This window comes from Chenopodium quinoa, unplaced genomic scaffold (assembly GCF_001683475.1).
Source record: "Chenopodium quinoa cultivar QQ74 unplaced genomic scaffold, ASM168347v1, whole genome shotgun sequence".
NCBI classification, from domain to species: domain Eukaryota; kingdom Viridiplantae; phylum Streptophyta; class Magnoliopsida; order Caryophyllales; family Amaranthaceae; genus Chenopodium; species Chenopodium quinoa.
Window position 1 is genome coordinate 1463596 of NW_018742914.1, and position 14073 is coordinate 1477668.

The 14073-nt window shown below is 37.3% G+C and overlaps 1 pseudogene; it reads right to left on the minus strand.

Moving 5' to 3' along the window:
- Positions 1–712: 712 nt before the first annotated feature.
- Positions 713–9845, minus strand: LOC110727836 (annotated as a pseudogene).
- Between the last annotated feature and the right edge of the window lie 4228 nt (positions 9846–14073).

The window sequence follows — 14073 nt, forward strand, 5'->3', positions numbered from 1 at the left end:
CCCACCTAACCCGACAATCTGAAACCACGAGCCGACCAACACCGAAACAAACAACCCAGCACATCGACACAACCAACCCACCGAACCCACCAATCTGAAACCCACGAGATTGCCGATCTTAAACCACGAGGCCGTTGATCTGAAACCCACCAATTTCCATGCTGCTCTTAACACCACGAAACCACCATGAAAATGGGGATGGAGGAGGAGAGAGAACATTTGAGGGGATGAGGGTTTAATTATTTAAGCTTGGGGTTTAATCTAATAAAATCAGATTTGTTAATTAATAAGGTTATTTTTTAAAAAAAAAATTAAAAAAAAAAAAGTAAGAGTATATTGGTCATTCCATCCAAAAACATAAAATGAAAGAAATACAGTTGTTGCAAGTAATGTGACCCATTTGTTTTAGGAAATTGTTGCGAGTAAATTAGACCGAAAGTAGTAATTTTTTTTTTTTTGACACAAACACTTGTTTATAATTTGACCTAAGTTATGACAGATTTATTTAAAACAATTTGTGCAACTTTAATTCATTAAAATAGAAATACCTTGTTATTGATTTTGGTTAGATGGTAACCTACCAATGAAGTTGTGGAAACAATGGATACTGTATTAACTAATGAAAGTATTGCTTTCCTTTCACCCTTTCAAGATTTTTTTTTTTTTTTATAGTCCCTAAAGTGCTTAGATTTTCTTTATGTTGGAACATTCCTTTCAGAAACCTTACGATTTTTGTTATAAACTAACTTGAGCTCATGCATAAATGTATACATTTCAATTTTGGTTATGAACTAGCTCCTGCTCATGAATAAATGTATACATTGACATGATTCGCGAACACTAGGCGAAACAAAAAGGCTAAAGATTGAAATCTTTAATCACTTTCTGCTAAAATCGGTCTTCTACTACAGGCCCCATATCCCACGTGCTGATCCTTGCTTGTTGCTTGGCCGAGAAGTCAGTTCATACAATATCCTTGCAAAAGTATCAGCATGCTTACTTTCCGAGAAGAGTATCTCTGCAAAGGCATTCTCATATGCAAGGAGTGGAACTCGATTTTGTGGCTCAGAGACTAGGCTTTCTAAGATCGTAGCTGCCTTCCGACAAATTTCAGGAACAGGATGTGGTGCCTTAACTACTTTCAACAGTCTATCTATAGCCCTGGAAGTCATTTTTGGCATATAAATGGTTAGTGATCATCCTTAAGTAGGTGGACCACACAGCTATTAGAGGTGATAACGGAAAGAAATCTCACCACCGTTCACTTGCCAGATTTAACCGGCAGTCCATATTGACCTCCACAAGATTGTAGAGTGCCCCCACAGCTGCTGCCTGTGCATCGACTGCTGGTAAGCTCAGTAGATCAACTAATCGCTTGTAAATCTGCAAAGATATGGATGTTATCAAGATATCCAAGAGTTATATACGGAATTTGAGGAAAGCTGTAGATGTTAAGACAGTAAGTAGCTGCAACCTGGGTAGCAAATGAAAGAAGAAATGTTTCATTATCAGGATTTATAATCAGACGGCCAAGCAGTTCTGCAGCAGCACAATGCCATGCTTTGACCTGAGAATCAAGCATGCCCATGATAGCTTGAACTGCACTCTTTTCCCTGGATCCAAAAAGAATATTAAAAACAGGCTCATACTTTCAGCGGTCAAATAGCTCATTACAGATGCAAAACAAATGCTCACGTCATGTTAATATATGAAGGCTTTGAAGAGCTGAATATTCGTAGATCAAGATATGGGCCCAAATTGACTATTGTCTCCAGGGCATTTGTCACAAGTTCTTCATCCTCTGGAAGAAAGACGGAAGTTGATAAGCATCATTACTGAATGACCTCAAACAGGAAATTTTGAATTTTAGCATAAGACATTGTAAAAAGCCCCCCCCCCCCCCCCCCCCGGCAAAACAGCAAATGAGCAAAACAAATAATTTGAAGGATAAAATATTAACATAGATGATTCATGGTGCAACATTGTAAGTGGATACATTTTTCTGATATTAAATGGATGATGACTGTTGTAAGAATGTCTAGAACAATAAGAATTTCACATTGAAGGAGAAACAGTTAAGCCTTTCAGTGATAACATACAGTCTTCATTAAGTTTAAAGCTTAAAACTAAATGTATTTAGTTACTATCACCTGTGTTTTGATCTTCTATACACTGAAATACAGTTTCCAAACAATGACGGTGCTGTGCCATGATAATTTCATTTTCATACATGAAAGAGAAATTACGGAGGATATTTGATGCAGCAACAGCACACAGCTGCTTCTCAGCACGCCCATCATCGTCTAGATTGAACAAACCATCTTCCTCAAACCACCAACCAGTAGGTCGATGTCTTGCTGCAATTTTTTGTGATGAATAAGAACCAGGGCAGCACTGCATAAACATTTTCCACAATCAGCTCAAGGGCTGTAAGACCTTTTAACATTCAATCCAGAATCAAGCAAGCATAATGATGACTTAATCAAGTAAAATTTACATGGATTGCGAGTAATTGTCACTGGAAGCCAACGCCTCATATTCATTTCCAAAACCAGTTACAAGAGCATTTGCACCCAACAGCCTCACGCGCCGGTTTCTGGAAAGATCTTTAGGTAAAGCTATGTCACGCCAATCATCAATCTATAAAGTAAAAAAGCAAGGCTCCAGATCACCTTCCTAATTTAAAAACGTCTTTGTGTAAAGTCAGGAAAAAAAAAAGGATAGTGTGTGATATAACATACAATTTGAAGAAGAGCATCTAACAATCCAGGTATCTTAGTCAGTGGGGTAGCATCTTTGCGAATTTCATCCTTTTCTTTGAAAGAGAGTACAGTAAGAGTATTTAGTGCCCATGTCAGATCACTCTTCAAGCCACTTTGCAGAGCCAAAACAATCCTTTTCTGGTTTTGATCTGAAAATCCCAAAGAGTTTAAATCTTAAAAGTAAAACCTACATAAATTTGTAGACAGGAAAATATATATACATAGAACTAAACATAACATTAAAGAGTTTAGATCTAATATTGTGCATCAGTAGTGAAACATAACATTAAAGTAAATAGTATGATTTCGAAAGTATATAACCAATTGCTGTAAAGGATTGTGATTGACAATCCAAAGTCAAACACAATATTAACGGCATAATCATGAGCTGTAACTATGCCTTGATTTAAGGAATTAAATTTCATTATCTAGTTGCAAATATTCCTTTGATATTATTCTCCTTGATTCAAGAGGTTGTAATCTTGTATTACCGTATTTAGTTTACTCTTGTACTACTATATATATTTTGTGAATATTCAATGAGAAAAGTATCCTTCTTCCATCACTCTCTATATGGTATCAGCCGCTTGATCCAAATTAAAACTCAAATTAATTCAGTTTTTTCTCTACTTCAATGGCTCTGTCAAACCCCTACACCTCCTATCAAATTCCCAATGGCAATGATCCCACAAAACCATTCACCTTTCTCAACATTAACAATGCCATCAGGCTTACCGCTACGAACTACCTTTCATGGAAAATGCAAATTGAGGCCACTCTGGTTGGTCATGATCTCTACCAATATGTTGATGGCACTCTCCCTTGTCCTCCTCCTACTATTACCACTGATGGTGTGGAAAAACTCAATCCCGACTTTTCCTTTTGGGCTCGTCAGGATAAGCTTCTGATAGGTGCTTTAATTGGCACCCTCTCACAAAACCAATACCCTCTTGTTTCCGAAGCCCGAAGCTCTAAGCAACTTTGGGACATTCTTGCCAAGACATATGCCACACCTAGCCGTGGTCACATTAAGCAACTCAAAGATCAATTCACTGCATCACTGAGGGTAACCGAACCATCACCGAGTTCATGCAATCTGTCAAGGCTGGTGTAGATCAACTTGCTGCCTTTGAAAAGAAGATGGAGCATGAAGGTATAACTAATCAAGTACTTCTTGGTTTAGATGACTCATACACCTCTGTCATTGAATCAGTGAATGCTAGGGACACCCCCATCTCCTTTGAAGAGCTACATGAAAAGCTAGTCAACAAGGAGCTAGCAATGCAACACGCTCGTGCAGACACTATCCCTCCCTGCCACTTGCTACTACCACGAGGAATCAAAATCGCAACTATAGCCGCAACAATGGATCAAGTATCCTCCCTACACCTACCACTTTTAACAAACAACCTCGTCCTTTCTCGGCAAATGTCAGTGGTGTCGTGAACAATTGCATGTTGTTTCCCATTGCTCCTTGTTTAAACAACAGTTCCCTACTGCCACACCTCCTCCTCCGCCACCAATGCAACAAAATCGTCCTTACTCCAAACCGCAAGCACACACTAGTGAACTTGTTGCCTCCACCTCCATGTCACCTTGGTTGCTTGATAGTGGAGCCTCTCATCACATTACTTCTGACCTCTATAATCTCTCTCTCCATGCTCCTTATGATGGTACAGAGGAACTAGTCATTGGTGACGGTACGGGTCTTAAAATAACTCAGTATGGTTCTATAGATCTCACTTCCTCTCTTCAACTCCATAATGTTCTAGTTCTTCCTGCCATATCTAAAAATATCATTTCTATATCTCAATTATGTCAAGATAATAATGTCTCTATTGTCTTCTCATCCAATTCTTTCCTTGTGAAGGTTCTCAAAACGGGGGCATCTCTCTTCCGGGGGCCAACTAAGTCAAAGGTTTATGAAGTTCAAGCACATTCTCCTAAGGTCTATACAAGCATAAAAACCACTCCTCTTGATTGGCATCATCGTCTAGGACATCCGTCCAAAAATGCCTTAAGGCAACTTATATCTAAAAATAAACTCAATATTGCTAGTATTTCTAACTTAGATTGTAATTCATGTGCTTGTAATAAAAGTCATCGTCTTCCTTTTTCTATATCCTCTATAAAGCCTACTGCTCCCCTTGAATATGTGTATACTGTCTTATGGACCTCCCCCGTCTATTCCCATGATGGATTCAAATATTATGTCATATTTGTTGATCATTATACCAAATATATTTGGCTCTATAATCTCAAGCAAAAATCTGACACGAAAAATGTGTTCATTTGATATAAAGCTCTAGTTGAGAAATTTTTTAAACTACCTCTCAAAACACTTTACTCTAATAATGGGGGGAATATGAGTCTTTACAAAAAAAATTATCTATCGACGAGATTTCTCATCTTATAACTCCTCATACACCCCAACATAATGGCTACTCCGAACGCCGTTATCGTCACATTGTTGAGACATTTCTATCTCTCTTATCTCATGCCAATAAGCCACTTGAATATTGGTCTCATGCTTATTCTACCGTTGCTTATCTCATAAATCGTTGGCCTACACCCACTCTTAACAATGAATCTCCATACTACAAGTTGTTCGGCACTCAACCGAATTACACAAAACTTGGGAGTTTCGATTGTCTTTGTCATCCATGGTTAAAGCCATATACTTCCCACAAATTAGACCCAAAATCAAAACCTTGGGTCTTTATAGGCTACTCCCCCACTCAAAGTGCCTACTATTGTTTGGAGTTAGATTCCCATCGAATATATACTTCTAAGCATGTGCATTTTATTGAAAATAAATTTCCTTTCTCTGAGAAAACTGCTACCTCAATCTCTGTGCCTACATTACTAGAGGAATGGGCCCCTCTAACTTTATCAATATTAACTCCTCCATCTCAAACATCCCAACCTCTTACTCCACGTACTACACCTTCTCCACCCTATTCACATACTACACCATACTATAATGACACACCATCTTCTCCCACCATATCACCTTCTAATCCACAAAACAATACCCCATCCTACTCTTAGCCATCTTCTCCTAAACCCACACATCAAATGTCCACCCGTCTCAAACATGGCATTCGAAAGCCAATCGACAAGCTCAACTTAAATGCTCAAGTTGTCACTGTCGACGTACCTAAAAACATCACTCAAGCTCTAAAAAGCCCTGTTTGGCGGAAAGCTATGGTTAGAGGAAATAAATGCTCTTGAGAAAAATCACACATGAGATCTTGTTCCGCCATACATATCACAAAATGTGATAGGTTGCAAGTGGATTTTTCGTATCAAAAGGAATAAGGATGGTAACATTATTCAATATAAAGCTCGCTTTGTAGCTAGAGGTTTTAATCAAAGACCGGGCATCGACTACGGTGAAACTTTCAGCCCCGTAGTGAAGCCTTCCGCAGTTTGTCTCGTTCTCTCTTTAGCCGTATGTGAAGGTTGGCCATTACGTCAACTAGACATAAACAATGCATTTCTCCAAGGCACTCTCACTGACAATGTCTACACAATTCAACCACCCGGTTATAGTGATCTGAACCATCCCACCTATGTGTGTAAACTAAACAAGGCTCTCTACGGATTGAAGCAAGCACCAAGGGCATGGTACTATGAATTGCGGCAACATTTGATTAAATTGGGTTTTCGAAATACAATTTCGGATTCATCTCTGTTCGTGCTTCACAAAAATGGTAATATCATTTACTTACTAGTATATGTTGATGAAATCATTGTGACTAGTAATAATAATTCATTTTTGGAGGATTTAGTCAACAATCTAGCTACACGTTTCTCACTCAAAGATTTAGGGACCTCTCCTATTTTTTGGGTGTTGAAGTTGTGCCATATCCACAGGGACTTCTCTTAAGTTAAAAGAAGTATATTACTGACATTCTTTGTAAAGCAAGTATGGATGAGGCAAAGCCCGTTGCAACTCCTCTAGCAACTCATCCCACTTTGTCTCTTCATGGTGAACTATTGTCGAATCCCCGACAACTCATTGGCAGTCTTCAATATCTAAATCTTACAAGGCCAGACGTAGCATTTGCGGTAAACAAACTAGCTCAATACATGCAAAGGCCAACTAACCAACACATGCAAGCTCTTCATCGACTCCTTCGATATCTTAGAGGCACAATGAACATGGGTCTGATTATACACAAAAACTCTCCCCTCACTCTTCATGCATACTCGGATGCAGATTGGGCACGTGATAAAGATGATTATATATCAACAACAACTTATATTGTCTATCTAGGCAAAAATCCGATATCTTGGACCTCTAGGAAGCAACGCACAAGAGCAAGATCATCTACCGAGGCTGAGTATAGAGCAATAGCAAATGCAACTGCTGAAATCTTGTGGGTACAAAATTTGTACGAAGGCTTGGTCACAAAGTTAATATGGCACCAGTCGTCTATTGTGATGATGCGGGTGCAACCTATGTAAGTGCAAACCTTGTGTTCCACTCTAAAATGAAGCACTTAGCCTTGGATTATCATTTTGTTAGAGAAAACGTACAATGTGGGGAAACTAAGAGTTGCATACATCTCAACAAATGACCAGCTCGCAGATGCATTAATTAAGCATCTTCCTCGTCAAACTTACAATACTCTGATCATCGGTCTTTCTGCTTACTCGACCGTTTTTGAGGGGGCGTGTAAAGGATTGTGATTGACAATCCAAAGTCAAACACAATATTAACGGCATAATCATGAGCTGTAACTATGCCTTGATTTAAGGAATTCAATTCCATTATCATAGTTGTAAATATTCCTTTGATATTATCCTCCTTGATTCAAGAGGTTGTAATCTTGTATTACCGTATTTAGTTTACTCTTGTACTACTACATATATTTTGTGAATATTCAATGAGAAAAGTATCCTTCTTCCATCACTTTCTATAATTACAACTCTTTATACACGACTTTGTTAGCTTCAAATGAAGAAAACACATTGACAATAATATAAACAGCATTGACAATAATCTATTTAATCTACAAATTTATTTTAAATAAGTTATCATTAATTTAAGGAAAATGGAAACTAATAATCCCACCTTTGTTACTTCTACTCAAAACAATCCCACCTCTTTAAAATCTGGAAACAATCCCACCTTTATACCTCATATTCTCAAAACGGGTCTTTTTACCTCCAACTTGTTTAACACGTCAATTTTTTATTTTTTAAAAAAAAAAAATTTCCCCTTCAATCTCCCCCTCCATCACCACCATGGTCGCCGCCTCATCACCACCCCCACCCCCGGCCTAACCAGAACAAAACTAGCCTAACCCCACCAGCATTAGCCACCTGAACCGAACCCCCACCACCATCAGCCACCAGACAGAACTCCCACCATCAGCAACCAGAACCGGAACCCCACCACTAGCTGCCACCTGAACCGAACCCCCACTACTAAACAAAACTAGCCCCAACCCCCAACACCAACGACCACTTGAACTGAACCCCCACCTCCAACTTCATTGCTACCCCGAAATCCTACATATCCCCCTTCCATCGACCACCCCGTCAAATTAAAATCCCATCTCACCCCGACCCCCACCCCGTCGAATTTAAAGTTTGGAATTGGGTCTTATTTTTCATTTTTCTGATCATTCGTGACTTTTGTAAGAAATTTGTGATAATTGCTTCAATTGCCACATTTTCAAATTAAAGCTTTAATTTGGTGGGGTTAAGATGATTAATTGACTAATGAAGTATAATGATGATAAATCCCCTTTGTTTGCTGATCCTTAAAACTAGTTGATTGTATGAATTATAAAAGCTAAAATTTACCACAAGTGATTGATTGTATTAATTGCTTGTAATACAATCGGGGAAGGGGAAATAGGGAAGAGTGAAGGGAAGGGGATTCGACGACATACAACAGGGAAGGGGAGGGAATCAGGGAAGGGGGAATAAGGTTGGGCTGGTCCAGCGGGAACCGACGACAAGGTCCAACGGTGGCTGGGTTTTACGGCAGGGGAAGGGTGCTCCGGCAAGGACAAGGGGCTCCAGCAGGAAGGGGAAAGAGTTTTTTTTTTTAAAAAAAAAAACTTTCTTTTATTATTTTATATAAAATTATTAAAAATGACCAATTAGAAGGGGACACGTGTTAAGTCACCTTCTAAAACAGGTTACCAAATTCCAAAATCGGTAAAAGGCTCATTTGAATATAGGGTATAAAGGTGGGATTGTTTCCAGATTTCGAAAAAGTGGGATTGTTTTGAGTAGAAATAGCAAAGGTGGGATTATTAGTTTCCATTTTTCCTTAATTTAATTTAATGAAAAAACCGGTGAAAGTAAATTAAATCAGGTATTCATAATTGTTACAAATCCCCATTCCTACTTTTCTATTATTTCTCTCAAGACATCCCTTATTTTCCTAATCTCATAAAATCAAACTATTTAGCTATGCAACCTATCAAATTCTAGAAATCAGAGAACCCAATTTGTGTGCACAATTCAACAAGTACCATCAAATTAACAGTAACACAATGCACCAAAAATTGAAATCTATGGTGGTAAAACTCTGGTGCTAAAATAATAATTATAATAAAAATGTATACAGGTGACAAAGAAAATAAGATTGAAATTCAAAAGGTTGGAGGGAAGTAGAGAGCTAGGCGTAAAAGAAAGAGACAAACCAGCAAAGGCACTGTGGACCTGAAGGGTAGGGCCCAGAAGAGTATGAGGTGCGGCGGAATCTGCAGCGGCAGCAACAGCAGCAACGGCAGCGCTGTTAGTTCCACTCCCAAGCGGACGTCCCCTCTTTGGTGGCGGAGTGGCGGCTACACCACCTCCAGACCCTCCTTGCTTTCCCTGTTCTCTTTTTTGCATTTCCTTTTCTGATTTCTGTTTTCCTTCCGCAAATTGAAGATGGAAGAATTTGATGTAATCGACAGAACCGGCTAAATAAAATGAATATTGAAAATGATGAAAAAGAGAGGATGAAGATCTGCTGACCTAGAAAAGTAAAATAGTTAATAGTAAGAAAACTTTCAAGACGGAGAAGAAGCCGAAAAAAAGAACGAAGAATACTTTTAGGAGCAAGCGTCCCGTTAATCTCCTCGTTTATCATATCATCCATCATATGGCAATGTTGTAATTATTTTCATACTAAGTTAGGTCCCGTGTCATCCACGATAAATCTTTATAATTTATCACTAGGTTAGATATCGTGTCATGCACGGTAATTTCAATATTTATCATTTATCATTAGTTTAATACAATTATTTTACTATAAAAAATAATATCAAATTGCAAAATAGGATGAAAGTTCTGTAATTACGATTTTTTTAAAATCATTACAGAAAACGGAGGAAGAAATGCATGCACGACTAATAAAAATAACTATGGATTACATTACAAAGTTATAGATAAGATTACATTATTGTATTATATGACTTTGTTCCCGTCATAAAATAAATAAATCTTTGTTGAATGTGTAAAAATGAATATACTTGCCAAATAGAAAAGAAATATTATTGTAAAGTAAGTATTAAATTAAATACTTCTTTAAGAAGCTTTGGAAAAAAAAAAAAAAAAAAAAAACCCTTTTGGAGGGAAAATTTTTAACCAGGTTATGACAAATGTCATTTCCGATCTCGCCTTTAGTATAGGTATATTGATGATTAGTTTAATACTATATTCAAATAACTCAATATTTTAAGTTATCTTCTTTTTTTTTTTTTTTTTTTTTTTACAAGAGCTAAACGAAAACAAACTAAAAACTAGGCATAAAGTTAGACATAGTAAGCCGACATTGTTTTACAATGTCGTGGGCTTTTTGTACTTGGTCCTTTTGGACTTTTAAGATTGCGCACCTTTGGAACGTTCCTCCCACATCTTTGATTTCTTTTATCGCCCAAGCTATCGAGACATCCTTACCTCGCCCTTCTTGTAGATTGGTGATTACCGCAACTGAGTCCGTCAGGTTAAAATCCCCTGTTCCCCTCTTACTTTGGCCCATTTTAACGCTTCCAGGCAAGCCCAAACCTCACATTGAAGCGCAAAAGAAGCAGCCCCATGCTTCCTCCTCCTTACATAATCGTGTTAGCGTTTCCATTACATGTGACAACCCATCCTATCCTTGACCTTGTGGAATGTTCATCTCACGCACCATCCACCTCCACAATGAACCTATCATATTCGGTCTTGTCCCTCCACAAATTGATTTGGAAGAACCCCGGAGGATGACTAGGATCGTTCCTAACATCACCCTCTAGACCATCTTCATGCCCTATCGACTGAACGAAGGTCTCATGATCCTGTAAGGCCCTGTTGATGAATTCTGTGGCTAGGCCCGTACTCCCCCTAGCCCCATTGAAAACCTTCTCATTTATGGCTTTCCATAACCCCCACAAGGTTGCAATAAAGGTCATAATACGCATACTGTGTTTACCATCCTCGCTATAAAAGAGCAGGATATAGTGCTGAATCCATTCCCGTAAAGAAATGGACTCAGGAGTCTCAGAGAAAATAGTCAGGGACCTAATTCCCCAGACTTCCTTTGCTAGATCACAAAACCGAAAGAGGTGTTGTATTTCCTCTCTTTCCACCCCATAGAAGTCACAAGCTTCCTCAACTTGTATCCCTCTTCGTGGTAGGTTTGTCTTAACTGCTATACAGTTATGAAACAGCTTCCACATGAAGAGCTTCCATTTTGGGTGGATGTCTAACCTCCATATTAGCTTCACAAAATCTTGATCTGTATGCGAAAAGTCTTGCCTTTCCATACCCTTTTCTTTGGAGAGAAAATAGTAACCTGTCTTCACAGTGTAACACCCCGACGGGTGATGTTTCCAATACATGTAATCGTTATCAAGCTTTGGGGAAATCTCTATAGCTAAGATGACCTTAGCACTCTTCCACTCAAAGCACTCTCTCACCTTCCCTGCCTTCCAAGTCATAGTCTCAATATCAATGAAATCACTAACCTTCCACTGCATTGCAGTTCTCAGAGTCTGTGTGGAGTTAACAGTCGGAAGTTATCAAATTTACCGTTAAAAAGTGTTTGTAATTTTTACTTAGAAATTATTAAAGGTATACATACTATTTTTCTTAAATTAAAACATTAGAGCGAGTACAGTTTAACTTGAACAGATTACGTTTTATGATTATTTGAATTTTTTTTTGTAGAAAAAAATATTTCGTATTAAATTCTTTTATCAATTAATTTTTTATTTAAATAAGAAATATTGAAAGTTAATCTAGCTTAAGTCTAGTATAGAAAGTAGAGAATATTGTTGAAAAAAAAAACAGTCTTGCTATGATTGATTTGCTACATAAATTTTTGCTATAATTATTTTGCTACCATTATGGCTATTTACATTTTTCTTAAATTAAAACATTAGAAAGAGTACAATTAAACTTGAACGGAATAAATTTTATGATTATTTGAATTTATTTTTTTTAGAAAAAAATATTTCGTATTTGATTTTTTATCAATTAATTTTTTTTTAAAATAAGAAATATTGAAATTTAATTTAGCCTAAGTCTAGTATAGAGAGTAGAGAATATTGTTTGAAAAAAAAAACACTCTTGCTATGATTGATTTGCTACATAAATTTTTGCTATAATTATTTTGCTATCATTATGGCTATTTACATTTTAGTTCTTTTTTTTTAACTTGATTAAAAAAATTTACCCAAAATAAGTTTTCAATTTTATTTATTTATTTTCATAAAAAACCAAAACTAAAGATACACAAAAAAACGACACGTGTCATTGTTGGTGTGTCTTTTAGTATATAGTTATTGATGTTTGTGTGCCTGTTCATTTAAAAAGCAATTCTATGTTAAAGTAAAAGGTAAATGTGAAATAATCACCCCATACATACAATTAAGTCACTACGTAAACAGCTTAAAATAACGGCGACAAAACAAAAACAGTTAGACAACTTGAACATGTAACTCTGAAATATTAATAACACCAAGGTAAGATCCCAAAAGCAAAGTAAGATAGAGCAATAGCTAATGTTAATGTGTCTCGGAGATATGTTTAAAAAATATCCCATGACACTTTACACTTTTGTAAACAAATAAATTTAACATAATTAAAATAATAACAAAAAAGATGCAAGTTAAAAAGCGCGTATATTAGTAAAGATGTATAGTATAAGCTAAAAGCTCCCAACAGCTCCCAAAATCGTCGTGTCAGATAGATAGAGGAAAGATGATGAAGAAGAAGAGAGAAAGGAAATATTATGCAAAGAGGGAGTTTTTCAGCTGCACTAGCCTTGAATTTCCTCATTTGAAGGTAATTTTGAGGATTTGTAATGAGCTGACTTAGGGAAGGGTATTATGGGTAGTTTAGTATGTTAGTAGTTATCATATGTAGTTTGGGCAATATGGGAAGTCTAGTATTATTAGGTTAGTAGTTGTTAGCCTTAGTATAAATAGGGAAAGGAGAGAAAGAAAAGGAAGCAGAAAATTATTGCAGAGTGTTCTTGGAGAGTAATGGTCTAAAGCCACTTACGATTTATGCAAACCTTGTGCTTTATCTATCAAAATTAACCTTCCAACCAAATATTATTATCTGAACCACCACGATTGTTTCAATTGGTATCAGAGCCGCCATGGCACCGACACCACTGACGATGACACCTACGCAAGTGGCCGCACTCATAGAGCGGGTAGAAAAAATTCTTGACAAGATAGATTGGAGATGGCAAAAACTCTCTTTAGCAAATTCTGATGAAGAGCCAGGAAGAGGAGGAGCGCAAAAACAAAGCCGCCATCGACGAGTTGAGGCAGACGCTTGAGGATTGTATCGATCGATTCCGCATCAACCAAAACCAACAATTTGCTTTAATGAAGAGTAACCAGGACAAATTTTTTGAGGAATTTCGAGGGATCTTAGTGTAGATACCCATTTGTGTCTCCCCAAAACCAAACCCAGTTATGAGTACCTTTCGCGTCGAATCATAATCGAATGAAGTGAAAGTGTGGAAAGTTTAGTGTTGCGGAAAGTTTTAATTTCTTTTCTCTTCTCTATGTTTTTGAAAACTTATTTTAAGAAAATAGACAATCCAGTTTGGTTGGTCCATGATATAGGTCCTATAATGGTGTAGTTGGATGGGGCTTGACAAGAGCTTTCCAACGATATATTATAAGCCCAATTCTAATGAATATTGAGGAAGATATGGCCAATTTACTAAACTGGGCCCGGTTTGAGCTTTATGTGCGGCCCAATGATCTAGGGGAGGGACTAATATGATTTATCATTCCTAATGCAATTAGGAATGGTTTTAGTCTTCTAGATTCTTCTAGAAGGTTCTTTGCAT